We start from the raw sequence: 13493 nt of genomic DNA on the forward strand, positions 1-13493 counted from the left end.
TTGAGAAAAAGTATTGTGTAAAGTGGAAGATGGTAAAATTGCGGGGCCCTTTTATAATCGACCATTTTCAAATGGAAGAGTTCCTCCACTAAGCATCATGCCTAAGAAAAACATGTGGGTTTCGTATAAAACACATTTGTCGTCACCAGCGAATGGCGGCGTCAATGATTTTATTGATGAGGTACATACTAGTCAATTTTTTGCCAATTAATGTGATTATTTTTGATATATATGTATATGAATATACAATAAATTCACGAACCTTATATTTGTGCTTTCGTAAGCCAGTTTATCGTTTTCGGAGGTTACAAAAATGGAGTCGTCGACAGGATAACTATATATATATATATATATATAAATTGGCAACGTTGGTTAGACAATATGTTTTTAGGTTTAAAGTACTAGATAGTTCAAGCAAGATGGAAACTAAAAAGAAAAGTTACAGAAAGAGGTAGACGAACTGAGTAAGAAATTATACCATATGCACAAAGAAAAAGGTAAAAACTTACAATTAAAGCAACAATTAGAACATAATAACAAAATCATTGAACAATAACAAAAATCAACAAAAACTATATATGTTGCAAAGAGAGACCGTTTACAAAATTATCAGGTAGACCCACAAAAGACAAAGATCCGATAATAAGTGATTGGTTGGAAGATGCCCGAGAACATCTTGTTACAATACCAGACGAAAAAGCCAAAATTGACTTTCTTATGCAAAATCTCATATCTCCAGCTAAAGATGAGATAAGACTTATACCGTTATTAGAAAGAGATTCTGCCGATAAAATTTTGCTTTTGATTCATAGTAGTTATGATGGGGATGATTCTGTAAGTCAATTACAACAACTATTTTTCCAAAGAAATCAAAAAGATGATGAAATATTGCAAGACTATTCTTTGAATCTGATGAAAATATTTGACCAAATCAACAAGCGAGATAACACAGTTTTGGGTGATAAAGATAAAGTTCTTAAAGATCGCTTTATTGAAGGTATTCAAGAACCACACTTGAAAAGAGAAGTTATGAGCATAAAACAATGAATTTTCTTGAGTTTAGACAAGAAGTGCTACTTTGGGTGAATGAAAACCTAAAGTAAAGTAAAGGAAAGTAAAACTACAAATGCAAGATGCCGAAGTTGTTAGCAATCAAGCAATAAAATCTGAACACACATCGAAAGACAATTCCGAAATATTTAAACTTCTCACAAAACAACAGGAAATGTTAGAAAAACAACAACAGCAAATTGATAGGTTGTGTAATGTTAGAAACTATAGTGATTAAACAAACAATGATGTATATAATAGCCATACACCAATTTTTTGTTATAATTGTGGTGGTAAGGGTCATAAACGTCCGGAATGTCCATCAGTTTTTCAAGCACAAAGAAGTGACGAAGATACACAGAAAACACCTACGCGTGGACAGTTTAGAGGTAGAGGAAGAGGTTATCGTGTTAGATATAACCAAAGAGGTAACAGATATCAAGGTCGAGGAGCTGTTCTTCCTAATGACTCAGAAGAGGTAAAAGAGTAGCTTCTACTGCAGTGAGTCGATCAGTAGAAGATACTACGGTACGAGTAGACTCCAATTCATTTCAAAATAATATTTTTAAAAACATTGCTAGTAAAAGTCCAGAGACAGAAATTGTTGTTGAAAATCAATCAGTTATAGAACTTATAGATACTGGTTCCCAGGTTTCAACAATTACTGAAACATATTTTGATACATCATAAGAAAAGAAACCAATACTACACGATATAACAAGATGGATGAAAGTCACTGGAGCCAATGATTTACCTATCCCATATTTAGGTTATTTTGAACTTAACATTTCAGTAGTGAAAACAATGATTCCGTATGTTGGTTTTCTTGTTGTGAAAGACACTGATAACAATAGTAAAGTAAATTACCATTTTTACTAGGAAGCAATTTTTTTATGAAGATGAAAGAAACCTTAGAGGTTTATAATGAAACTGAAAAAAACACTCTTATTGGGAAGCAATTGTCGGATATATTAACTTTATACAATAATTCTTTTGACTGTGAAACAGATTCTCCAAAGATATCTTTTGTTAAGATAGCTGGTAGCAGTCCAGTACATAGACCAGGAAATTCAATGAAGACAGTTATGTGTACAACCAGGCAAAAAGACAAAACTGAAAAGTATTGTACAGTTGTTCAGTCATTACAAGGTAACCAAGGCTCTTTACCAAGAAACATTATGGTAGTTGATAGTTATGCTGAGATAAGTCAAGGAACAGTACCGGTACGTATGATTAATATAGGATTAGAAGATGTATGGATTAATCAGAAAACAAGGAGTTGGTACATTACATTCAGCTTCACTAATACACGAAGTGTCACGAGACAATATTGACATTGATATAGATGAGACTCAAATTAATGTTCAAATAAAGAAAATAGATATTGCTGTTTGTAAGCTAGCTACAACAAATATAGAGAACAATAAAAAAATACAATTGAATGACCTCGACATAGAACAGGAAAACCTTACGCATGAACAAATAGAAAAAGTTAAAGACTTATTAAACAAGAGTACCGATATATTTTGTAAAAATGATTTAGATTTAGGATACACAGACATTGTAAAGCACAAAATTCTTACAACAGATGAGAAACCAATTGCGATTCCGCATAGACGTATTCCACCTAATCACATGGAAGAAGTTAGAGCACATATCAAACAATTGTTAAATTAAAATATTATTCGTAAGTTATGCTGCGCCCGTAGTAATAGTCCATAAGCATGACAAGTCTATTAGGCTGTGTGTTGACTATAGATTATTGAATAAAAAGACAATACGCGACGCTAATCCACTTCCAAGGATCGAAGAGGCATTAGACACTTTGCACGAAACAAAGTTTAATACAACGTTTGATTTATCCCAAGGTTATTATCAAGTGGCGACCGATGAAAGGGATATTCATAAGACTGCATTTCGTGTAGGAACGGGAGGTCTTTATGAGTACCTAAGACTGCCGATGGGACTTTCTAACAGTGCGGCTACATTTAAAAAAAATAATGGAAGCATGTTTCAATGACAAAAATTTTGAAATATTACTAATTTATTTAGATGATATTCTTATCTTTTCTAAGACAGTAGAAGAACAGTTAAAACGCCTTGACTAAGACAGCATGGTTTGAAATTAAAATTGTCTAAATGTCATTTCTTCAAGAAAGAGGTAAGATACTTAGGACACGTTATTTCACAAGACGGCATTAAAACCAACCCAGATAAAACAAAATCAATTCAAGATTGGTAAGTACCTACCAATGAAAAAGAACTCCGATCATTCTTAGGACTATGCAGTTACTATAGGAAGTTTGTTCCACAGTTTAGTAAAATAGCTGCGCCATTACATTCACTCACTACAAAATCAAATGGAAAGAAGGGAAAATCAAAACAATTTAAGTTACTGAATGCTAAGGAATTTCAAGAAAAATGGGATGCGAAATGTTTAGAGTCGTTTGAAGAGTTAAAACAAAAATTAGTAAGTTCACCCGTATTAGGCTTTCCTGATTTCAAAAAGCCGTTTCGTTTAGAAACCGATGCGTGTATAGAAGGTTTAGGTGCTGTTCTATCGCAAGAACAAGAACAAGGAACTGTTGTCATAGCGTATGCATCACGCAGCTTACATCCAAATAAAAAGAATATGGATAACTACAGTTCTATGAAACTTGAAATGTTGGCTCTTAAATGGGCTGTGACCGAAACATTCAGAGAATATTTGATAGGAAGTAAATTTATAATTTATACCGATAACAATCCTTTGTTTTACTTTCAAACTGCAAAACTGGGTGCGACTGAAATGAGATGGGTTTCTTAACTTGCACAATTTGACTTCGAGGTCAAATATAGATCAGGACGTTCAAATGTCAATGCAGATGTATTAAGCAGGAATCCATTAGATGTTGAGTCATATATCAGACAAATAGTACAAAGTTCTTCTTTAAAAAAATTGCGAGAGTGTGAAAACAATAATGTACAACACATGCATATACACCAAATAAATTTGACTGATCAGATAGAGACAGTGAGCCAGGACCCCAGGCTAATTCCATTCCATCAATGTCATTCAGACTCTCTTTGGACTTTACGTATAATAGGAGATAACTCCAAGAAACATTTATTTTAGCAATAGACTTTCCCGAGATATTTAAAGAGAGTGGAAAGATATCCTTTTTGTGTGCAGCATGTGCATCTCGTAGCACATATTTCTAACTTAATAATTAAAATTCATTGAGACGAAACATTATGTTAACCGTTATGAACCGCAAATCGATCATTCAAACAATGGAACGTCTGTACTGTAGTAAATAAAACAATAACCAGCAAGGTTGTTATCAAAGTGAGAAACGTTGTGTTTCTTTTGTATATTTATGTACTGAAGAAAATATTACAAAATTGTCATTTGTATCTAAGTTATTATTACCAAACAATAACAAATCAATTGTAACGGGAATGTCTTAGTGGGTCAGTTCAGTTAGCATAACATTTCTTTGCGGTGCAAAGTTATTACAATATAATAAATAGTGTTCGACACTTTCACTAATGTGACAACATGCACAATATGCATCCTGTACTAAATTGGCCTTGTATAAATCCGCACTAAGTGCACTGCACTTATTGCGAAGCCTTGCATGTAATATAGATAATAGTCTATCTCCATTTAAATAGTACCTGGGAGGTTTTTACGTTATGAAAATACAATTGTTGCAATTGTAACTTGAAAGAAGAGAAAGTAGGAATTTGACGAATATGCAAATCTAATTTATTCCACAATGTAAAAGAGGGACGAAAGATACCAGCGGGACAGTCAAACTCACAGATCGAAAACAAACTGACAACACCATGGCCAAAAATAAAAAGACAAACAGACAAATAATAGTACAGATGACACAACATAGAAAACTAAAACTTAGCAACACGAACCCTACCAAAAACTGGGGGTGATCTCAGGTGCTCCGGAAGGGTAAGCAGATCCTGCTGCACATGTGGCACCCGTTGTGTTGCTTATGTTATTACAAATCCGGTAAATAGTCTAATTCGGTAGGTCACATTCGTGAAAAGGGAAGGGTATAATAGATGATGGAAAATAAGACTGTTGATAAACTGATAGACGGTTCAATGGTATATTAATGTTATGTCTATTTCGCAGGTTATAATTAGTAGTATCTGATACATACGGAGGAACCAATGCTTGTAAATAATCCGGTGTTTGGTTATTTACAATTTTATAAAACATGGTCATTTTTTTTAACTTCCCTTCTTACACTTAATTTCTCCCATCTCGTCTCTCTATAAATAGAGTTAATATTAGCATAACATGGTAAACCAGTAACTATACGTGCCGATTCAATCTGAATCTTTTCTAACCGTTCGGAATTAATTTGCCCACAGTTGTCCCAAACTTCAGATAAATATTCCAAAATAGGACGAATAAAAATCATATAAATCTTTTCAAGATATTTCCTTTTTAGTTTAAATTTTAGTTTCCTCAGTACATTTACTTGTTTTGACGTCTTCTCTATCAGTTTATCAACATGTTTATTCCATTTACAGTCACTACTAAAAATAATACCTAAATGCTTATGTGTATCTACAGGAGCTATTGAGACTCCACCAAAATCAAAAGTAAGGACGTTCTGCATATTCCTAGTATTAAAAATCATGATATCTGTTTTATTAGGATTAAATTTTAGTATCCACTTTTCAGACCAATTTTGCAAATTATCTAGATCAATATTTATTAAAGTGTTTAGACGTGTAACATCAGGTACTGTATGGCCAATAGATGTGGCATCAGCAAAAAGTCTACTGAATCCACTTAGATCATCTGCAATGTCATTTATATAAACCAAGAACAATAATGGACACAGTACCGACCCCTAGGGCATACCAGCTCTTAAGAGTGTGTGTTATAAATTATATAAAATTGAGAATGGAAACGGAGAATGTTTCACGACAAAAACCCGACCAAATAGCAGAAATCAGCCCAAGTCCACCAATGGGTCTTCAACACAGCGAGAAAATCCCGCACCTGGAGGCAGGATCCAGCTAGACCCTAAACAATAATGAATACTAGTTCAACGAAAATGGACGTCACACTAAACTCCGAAACATATAAATGAACCAAAATTTAAAAAATATACAACACTAGCAAAGGCCAGAGGTTCCTGACTTGGGACAGGCGCAAAAAACTTTGCGGCAGAGTTAAACATGTATTGTGAGATCTTAATCCTCCCCCTATACCTCTAGCCAATGTGGAATAAGCAAACACACAGCAATACGCACAGTAAAATACATGTAGGCTGTAGTTCATGGTACAATGTACTTGCGATAAATGTTTTGACACATTATTTACAGACCTTAGGGTCCAGGTGTGTTGACTACATCACCATTTATTTGCAGACCTTAAGAGTCCGGCCTGGCAGGTGTGTTGTCTACATCAGACACCATAAGTAATGGCCATTTGATTTTCAAAAAAAAAGGACAAAAAGGGCAGGAGTTTCTTTTGCAAACAGAATTTTAATTCACTCTGTTGTTAGTCTAGTTTATTTGAATATGAGTTGTTTGCTCGGATTCCTGTTGTCACATACTTGTTCCCCCCCCCCCCCCCCCCCCAAGGTGTTTCTCACTAATTCCTGTTTGTACTGCTAATACTGGGTAATCTTGCTGGGATTTTGTATAATAAAACTTCAAAATTGGTAAAGAATATGAAATATTAAAACATTTATGTACATTTTTTGGTTATGCATTGTTTCACGGAAAAAACCTTTGATTTCCAATCCCCTAAAAACTAATAATTTTGCTCAGCTGTATATATTCAATTACTGGGGATTAACCCCACCTCCCCCTTTTTCAAAAACTCTGGATCCCCCCTGTAGATTATTCATGTAGAACTTGGCATATATCAAGATGTGTTGAATATTTAATGATAAGGCGAAGTTGTGTATTAAACTATATATATTTTAAACTGTTGGATTAAAATTTTGTTCTCTTTGCAAAATTTTATGTCAAATGCCTTAATTAATAAAGTTATACATGAGTACCAGTAAGTGTTTTGCTAGAACAGTACACTTTTCATGGAAAGAATTAAAAATTTAGATTAATTAAATTAGGCTATGCTTAAACAGTTCGGATTAAATATAGTTCTTATAATTATTATCACTGAAACAGTGGCAAAATGTAAAAGGTTCTTCATGATATTTCACTGATTTGATACTATTATAATTTCTTTATTACATACATGTAAAAATGAACGTACATATAAACATATGGGAAGTGAAAGTTTGTGATGTTTCCCTATTTCTACATTTGAATGCCATCATACAATGGATCTGCATAATATAGGATCCTTGCGTCACTAATTTAGCAAATGCAAACAGTATAGTACACAACTTAACTTTCTATTTTGATAGATTAATGTTTAATTTTTAAAGTACATGTATAATGAAAATAACACTCTAATTCTCTGTATTAACATGATTTAAGAAAGATACCCATTTTCTAAATGTTTTAATATGACATGTAACATTGTTGACTGACATGTCTGACATTTGGTCCTGGTACACAGTTATCATCCTTTGATTTTCAGTGTCTACAAATATAGTCCCTAGTGTGGACAATTTCTAACTTGCAATTTTTTATCATCTATATTTATGCATAATATAGTAATTAGAGGGACAAAAGTACATGTAAAAACAATAAGGATTATGATTTTTGAGGTAAAGTAGTGATTTGGGTTAGTAGAACAAGGCAAAAATTAGTACATGTATGTATGAAGCTGTCAAACTGAATTACATACACCCTTAACATAATATTGTCCATATTTTGAGTTAGAGCTGGAAGACTATTCTATAATTTTGATATAATTTTCCTAAAAGTAGTACATTACACTGTAAAAATCTTATTGAAAAAGTGCAAGTGTGATTTTTTTTTTCATTTATTGATCCAGGGCCCCAAAACTAGGCAACATTTGGAGTGGGACATGTAAAAAGGCTATGCATTAGCCATATATGTACCTCCCCCCTAAATCCACCTCTGCTATGCAATAATTGTGTTTCCAAACTGAATAGACATTTTTTTTTTTAACTTGGCATCACCTTAGATTAGGGAGTTATAAAAGAGTTGACGAAGTTTTATGACAATACAATCTTGATTGTAGACAATATGTCCATTTTAATAATTTAACTTTTGGGTGTTTACTTTTTACATTTAATTTAACAATTTAAACTATCAAAATTTGTGATTTAAAAAAATTAAATATTGCAAAAATTTGCTTTTTAAATGCCCTTATAGATAATGTAGCATGTATTTAAAGCAATTGAAGAATCATTCAATGTATCAAGGATTCATGATCAAGATTTATTATAATTATTCAAAATTTAAATTAATATGAGGCTCAGTGCCTGAAAAAAGGAGATTTTCAAATGACGGTGGCTTTACATAAAAATGTATTTTTTTTCTACCAATTTAAAATTTTTGAAGGCTATTTGGTTTAAATAATTAGCATAAAAACATGTGTGCACTTAAAATTCTACGAGGGAGGAAATGGGGGTTTGGGGGTGTGGGTTGGGGGTGGGAATGGTGGGTTGGGGTGGGGGTGGGAGTCGGGGGTGGGGGTAGGGGGTTGGGGGGGGGGGGGTTGGGGGGTGGAGAGACAGGTTTTTTGCATAACATGATTTGCATAACAGGATAAAAAAAACCTGGTGCACTGTGAAAAGTCATAAGGTTGTAAGGTTATATGAATGGAATAAGCCTGTAAAGTTGATATGCTGCTAGTCAAACCATGCTTTTCACATGTTTCAACACTTTTTAATTGGTTAATTGTTTTTGGAATTTATGTAATCTGGATAAGTTATGTATGGGAACTTAAATATGCTCATAAATGAATACTTTTGTCACCTATACTGCATGTTGTTATTTATATTTAAAGTAGATACCAAGATTGGATTTTATTATGCCCCGCCCCACAAATGTGGATGGATTATATAGATATACCCTTGTCCGTCCATAAGTATGTACATCCCTATGGGTCTATCCAGTTAAGTTTGCATTTAGCCCCATTTCTCAGTAACTTATAGATATATATCGATGATATTTATTCACCACAGACATCTTGAACACTAGTAGTACAACACATTACTCGAGTCACTTTAACCTACATTTCATGCTTTTGTGTCTGGTTATGTCTTGCTTTTAGGTTCATTTCACAGAAACCTATACTGATATATCACCACTACAGTATTCTTTTATAGAAGCACACAGCTCATCAACAATTTGATTACTGTGACCTACATTTAATTACAGGACATCATGTATCTTATAGACACATTTTCTAGTTAATACAAATCTAAAACACTATTGAAACTGAAATGTTTAATGTATGTAATTTCAAAAGCATAAAACGGATAAATTGACAGATATGAAAAAAGATTAAATGGCTGGTGTATCATGTTCAACTATCTCATGTATTTATTTTTATACATAAATATGAGTACTCCTATCAAATGAAAGAAGAATTTGTCTATCTCAAACTTAGATATAAATGGCTCCTCTAATTATTCACTTTACCACAAACATAAAAGCTGTCCTGTGTGTTATTATTGTCAGCATTATGTCTAAAATTTCAAATATTTATAAAAAGATGGGATATGATTGCCAATGAGACACGGCATGATTGCCACTGAGAAAACTTTCCACCAGAGACCAAAAAATAAGAAGTTATCAACTATAGGCCACCCTATGGCCTTCAAAAATGAGCTAACTCCATACCACAAAGCAAAGAGGGCGGGGGGGGGGGGGGAGGTGGGGGGGGGGGGGCAATACCTTTTTCTGTTAACCTGTTTTGGACTATTTCAAGGTGTTGTTAGCTGTTATTTGAAATATATATATACTTTTAACTGTTTTCAACCCACTTTCTGTTATCTGTTCTGTTTAAATTGACAATGTTGTTAACTGTTTTGTATGAAAATGGGATTCCTGTTATCTGTTACTTGACAGTTAGAGTGTTCACTGTTTCTTTCTTTACGGTGCTCCCTCAAAGGAGTAACATAAACAGCATATATGTAACTGTCTTTGGACAAGGGGACTATATTAAAATGCTCATTAAAAAATCAATATCGTTATCATTTTAAATTTGCTCAATCACAATATTTTTACCACTTTGTAAGTTAGCTGATCATATGAATGTTAAGGTATAAACCGACAAACGTTAGGGGAAAACAGACGAAATCGCGTAATATCCAAACAAAGTACGATACTAATGTCACAGAGTCATATCCAGTAGCAATCATAATGGTCTCGATGGTGTTCACAGATTAAGAGACAAGTCGCAAATAAAATAAAGATTAAGAATAGAGAAGAATGGAGTGTTAAAAAAAGAATAGAGAATAGTGGACAAAAAATATAAAGAATTGAGAAAAAATGTCTTTAAAAATAAATAAAAAAAACCCAGAAATGAAGACCTCCCATCAAAACTTTTAACTATCACGAATGCAAATACAAATGTAAGAAGATACATACCAAGGGTGCAATCGAAATCCGTAGTTCAAATGAAATATAGACAACATTGGATGTTGGATGTGTACTGATTGATATTTTAGTCTTAGATGCATGATTTTTTTCATTAGTTGTTATTGGCTTTGAACTAGCTGTCAGTAACTGCGAGTACTCTCAGATCTGTACTTAGTATCTGTCTGTTGTGTTGATATATGAGTACCCGTCAACGTCCACTCTGTGTTTTTGTTGGATGTATTTCTATTTGTATCCATCTGGTGAGTTCAGCCTTTTTCAACTGATTTTTATAGTTCGTTCTTATGTTGTACTGTTACACCACTGTCCCAGGTTAGGGGAGGGTTGGCGCCTTCTAACAAGTCTAACCCCACCACATTCTGTATGTGCCTGTCCCAAGTCAGGAGCCTTACATTCGGCGGTTATTTTTTGTTGTTGTGTAACATATTTGTTTTTCGTTAATTATTTTATATGGGCTCTGCTCATTGTTGAAGGCTGTACGGTGACCTATAGTTGTTAATTTCGGTGTCAATTGGTCTCTTGTGGAGAGTTGTTTCATTGGCAATCAAACCACTTCTTATTTTTATGAACACCATGACAAAATGGAAGCAACAGTAGTTCTCCAATGTTCAAATAAAAAATAAAAAAAATAAAAAGTACCAATGAAGAAAAAAATTTAAGGAATAGCAGGATCTTCAGAAGGAGCGAAACCGGACGCATTGCCAGAGTAAGCGTCCCGCCATCTGGGACAAAATGTGCTAATTCGCCAAAAAAAAAAGACCAACAAAAAAATTAAATATTGACAAAACCGACCCAAACCATGGAGGACTCAGGTGCTCTGGAAGAGTAAGCAGTGTTTGTTTTACTACTGAAACCTGTGGTTTTCATAAAAAATTCCCTAAGTCACAATTTAAGTTGGTGTTAACCGTTATCAGTATTTTATATTTGTTGTTAACTGTTTTTGCCAAAGTCGAGGTGTTGTTAACAAACCCCCTATTACCCCCCATCCCCCCAGCAAGCTATTAAACAAAATGACAAATGTAAAGCAATTCAAAAAGAAAACTAACAGCCTGCTTTATGTACAAAGCACAAAAAAAATAAAATTATGACAACAGCAAATGACAACCACTGAATTACCCCCAGGCAGTGACTACATATTAATCTAAACCTTTAACTTTTCACAAAAACCAAGAAAGTGTAATATAAGTCATGAGGTTTGCAGAGAATCATCATTCCAAATGCCATTATGCACCTATTTTATTTTTTGATGGAATTGACATTAGATCTAATGAGGAGCATTTTCCCCAGTAGGTCATAATCTATAAAAGTTTGGTACTTTTCCTTCTAAATATTTGGTATTTAAAATTATCTAGATTGTTCCCTACAATCCAAGTTTGAGTATTTTAACAACGGTGACTTTGACAATTGAATTATATATTCATTAAGTTCCACTGTATATCTGTAAACTTTGATTTACTTATTAAATGATCTCATAAAAAGCTACAAAATTTATGAATTAATATTGATTTATGAATGCCATGACCTTGACCTGTAGCCTTACGATTTGACCATATGACCTAAAATTCAACGTGGGCCTGCATATCACTACGGGGCATTGTAAACCAAAATAAGTTTTCATTTCATCTAGTTTTGGCAAAAAAAAGGGAGAAAAAGTTGAATTTTATCAAAAATAACCATTTTTTTTGTTGCCATGGTTTCACCCTTTTAGTGATTTATCTCTCTCAAAAGATCGGTGACCCCATATTTTTTTTCCTTTTTCTGAACTTAACTTATAATTCTCTTAGAATAGAGAGTTTAATGGAAATCTGTAATTTAGTTCTCTTAATTTTTTTTTGATGAAGGTAATGGAGGTGATATTTTCCCTATTAGAAATTTCCCGCCAATATGGATAGTTAATTAAGAATGTGAAATATCTTTCTTAAACCAACGGTGACCTATATGTTTTTTTAGCTGAACATGTAAAACTATACTTTTGCTTGTTGTAAAACAAATTTAAACAAAATCTTATATAAATTGTATTCGTTATTAAAATCTAAGTATGTCAACACACAATTTTCCCTATTATTCCTTTGTAAAACGCCAAAAAAAGCCTCCTTATTTCGGTGGCCTATAAAACGCTAAAATGAACGGTGACCCTCTAATTTTATTTCATTATTTTGATCCACTCACTTTAAGGAATAAAATATCAAGTATTCAGGAATTTCTTATATAAAGTGTTTATAGCCTCGAGCCTCCATAAGATTTAAATTGTACACATAATATCATGAAGTGTTCTAAGGAATGAGAAGCACGTTCTATTTAATAATTTGAAACGACAAAGTGTATACAGAGTTGTTTACTGATAAACTATGCCGTAGTTGTCAGGTCAGTGGCGGATTCAAGGGGGACGTCGAAGAGGTTGTACACCCCCTTTGATTGGAAAATATATAGTGTTTAATTAATCCTAAAATCGTCAAACTTTTTTCATTGGAATATGCCTTTGAAAAATCCTGGATCCGCCCCTAAAGATAAGAGTACATTTGAACTGTACACATTTGACTTAGTCAATGCACACCTTAGCTGTGCATTATCCAGATAATAGCACAGTAAGAACAAAGAGATTTTGCCTATGTCATGTGTTAAAGCAATTCAATTGTAAGTTGTTTTCTTTTATCTAAATGAAGAACGTTGTGTGGTTTGTCATATTATTACGACTGTTTTTACTAATAATGAAACTAAAGAGCAATCGTCACATATTATATTTCAAATTTCTATTGTTTAAGTTTCTGTCTAGTGACAAAAAAAAAAGTGTTTTATTTATATAATCTTCACAAAATATAGCAATTTTGCGAAGCATGTAAAATACCCCTTGACCATACTTTTAAAGAAAAAAAACATAATAAAAAGTACATTTTGGCAAATCATTAGAAAATTCTATCGTTTTAAAC

The 13493-nt window shown here is 33.2% G+C and overlaps 2 protein-coding genes across 2 annotated transcripts in view; one reads left to right on the forward strand and one right to left on the reverse strand.

The window, feature by feature from the left end:
* LOC127708312 (E3 ubiquitin-protein ligase ZNF598-like) overlaps positions 1-13493 on the forward strand; it is a 204480-nt gene that overhangs the window by 63236 nt on the left and 127751 nt on the right. The window lies entirely within an intron of this gene.
* LOC127708315 (uncharacterized) overlaps positions 1-13493 on the reverse strand; it is a 51273-nt gene that overhangs the window by 14909 nt on the left and 22871 nt on the right. The window lies entirely within an intron of this gene.

This window comes from Mytilus californianus, unplaced genomic scaffold (assembly GCF_021869535.1).
Source record: "Mytilus californianus isolate M0D057914Y unplaced genomic scaffold, xbMytCali1.0.p SCAF_7, whole genome shotgun sequence".
Classification (NCBI taxonomy): Eukaryota; Metazoa; Mollusca; class Bivalvia; order Mytilida; family Mytilidae; genus Mytilus; species Mytilus californianus.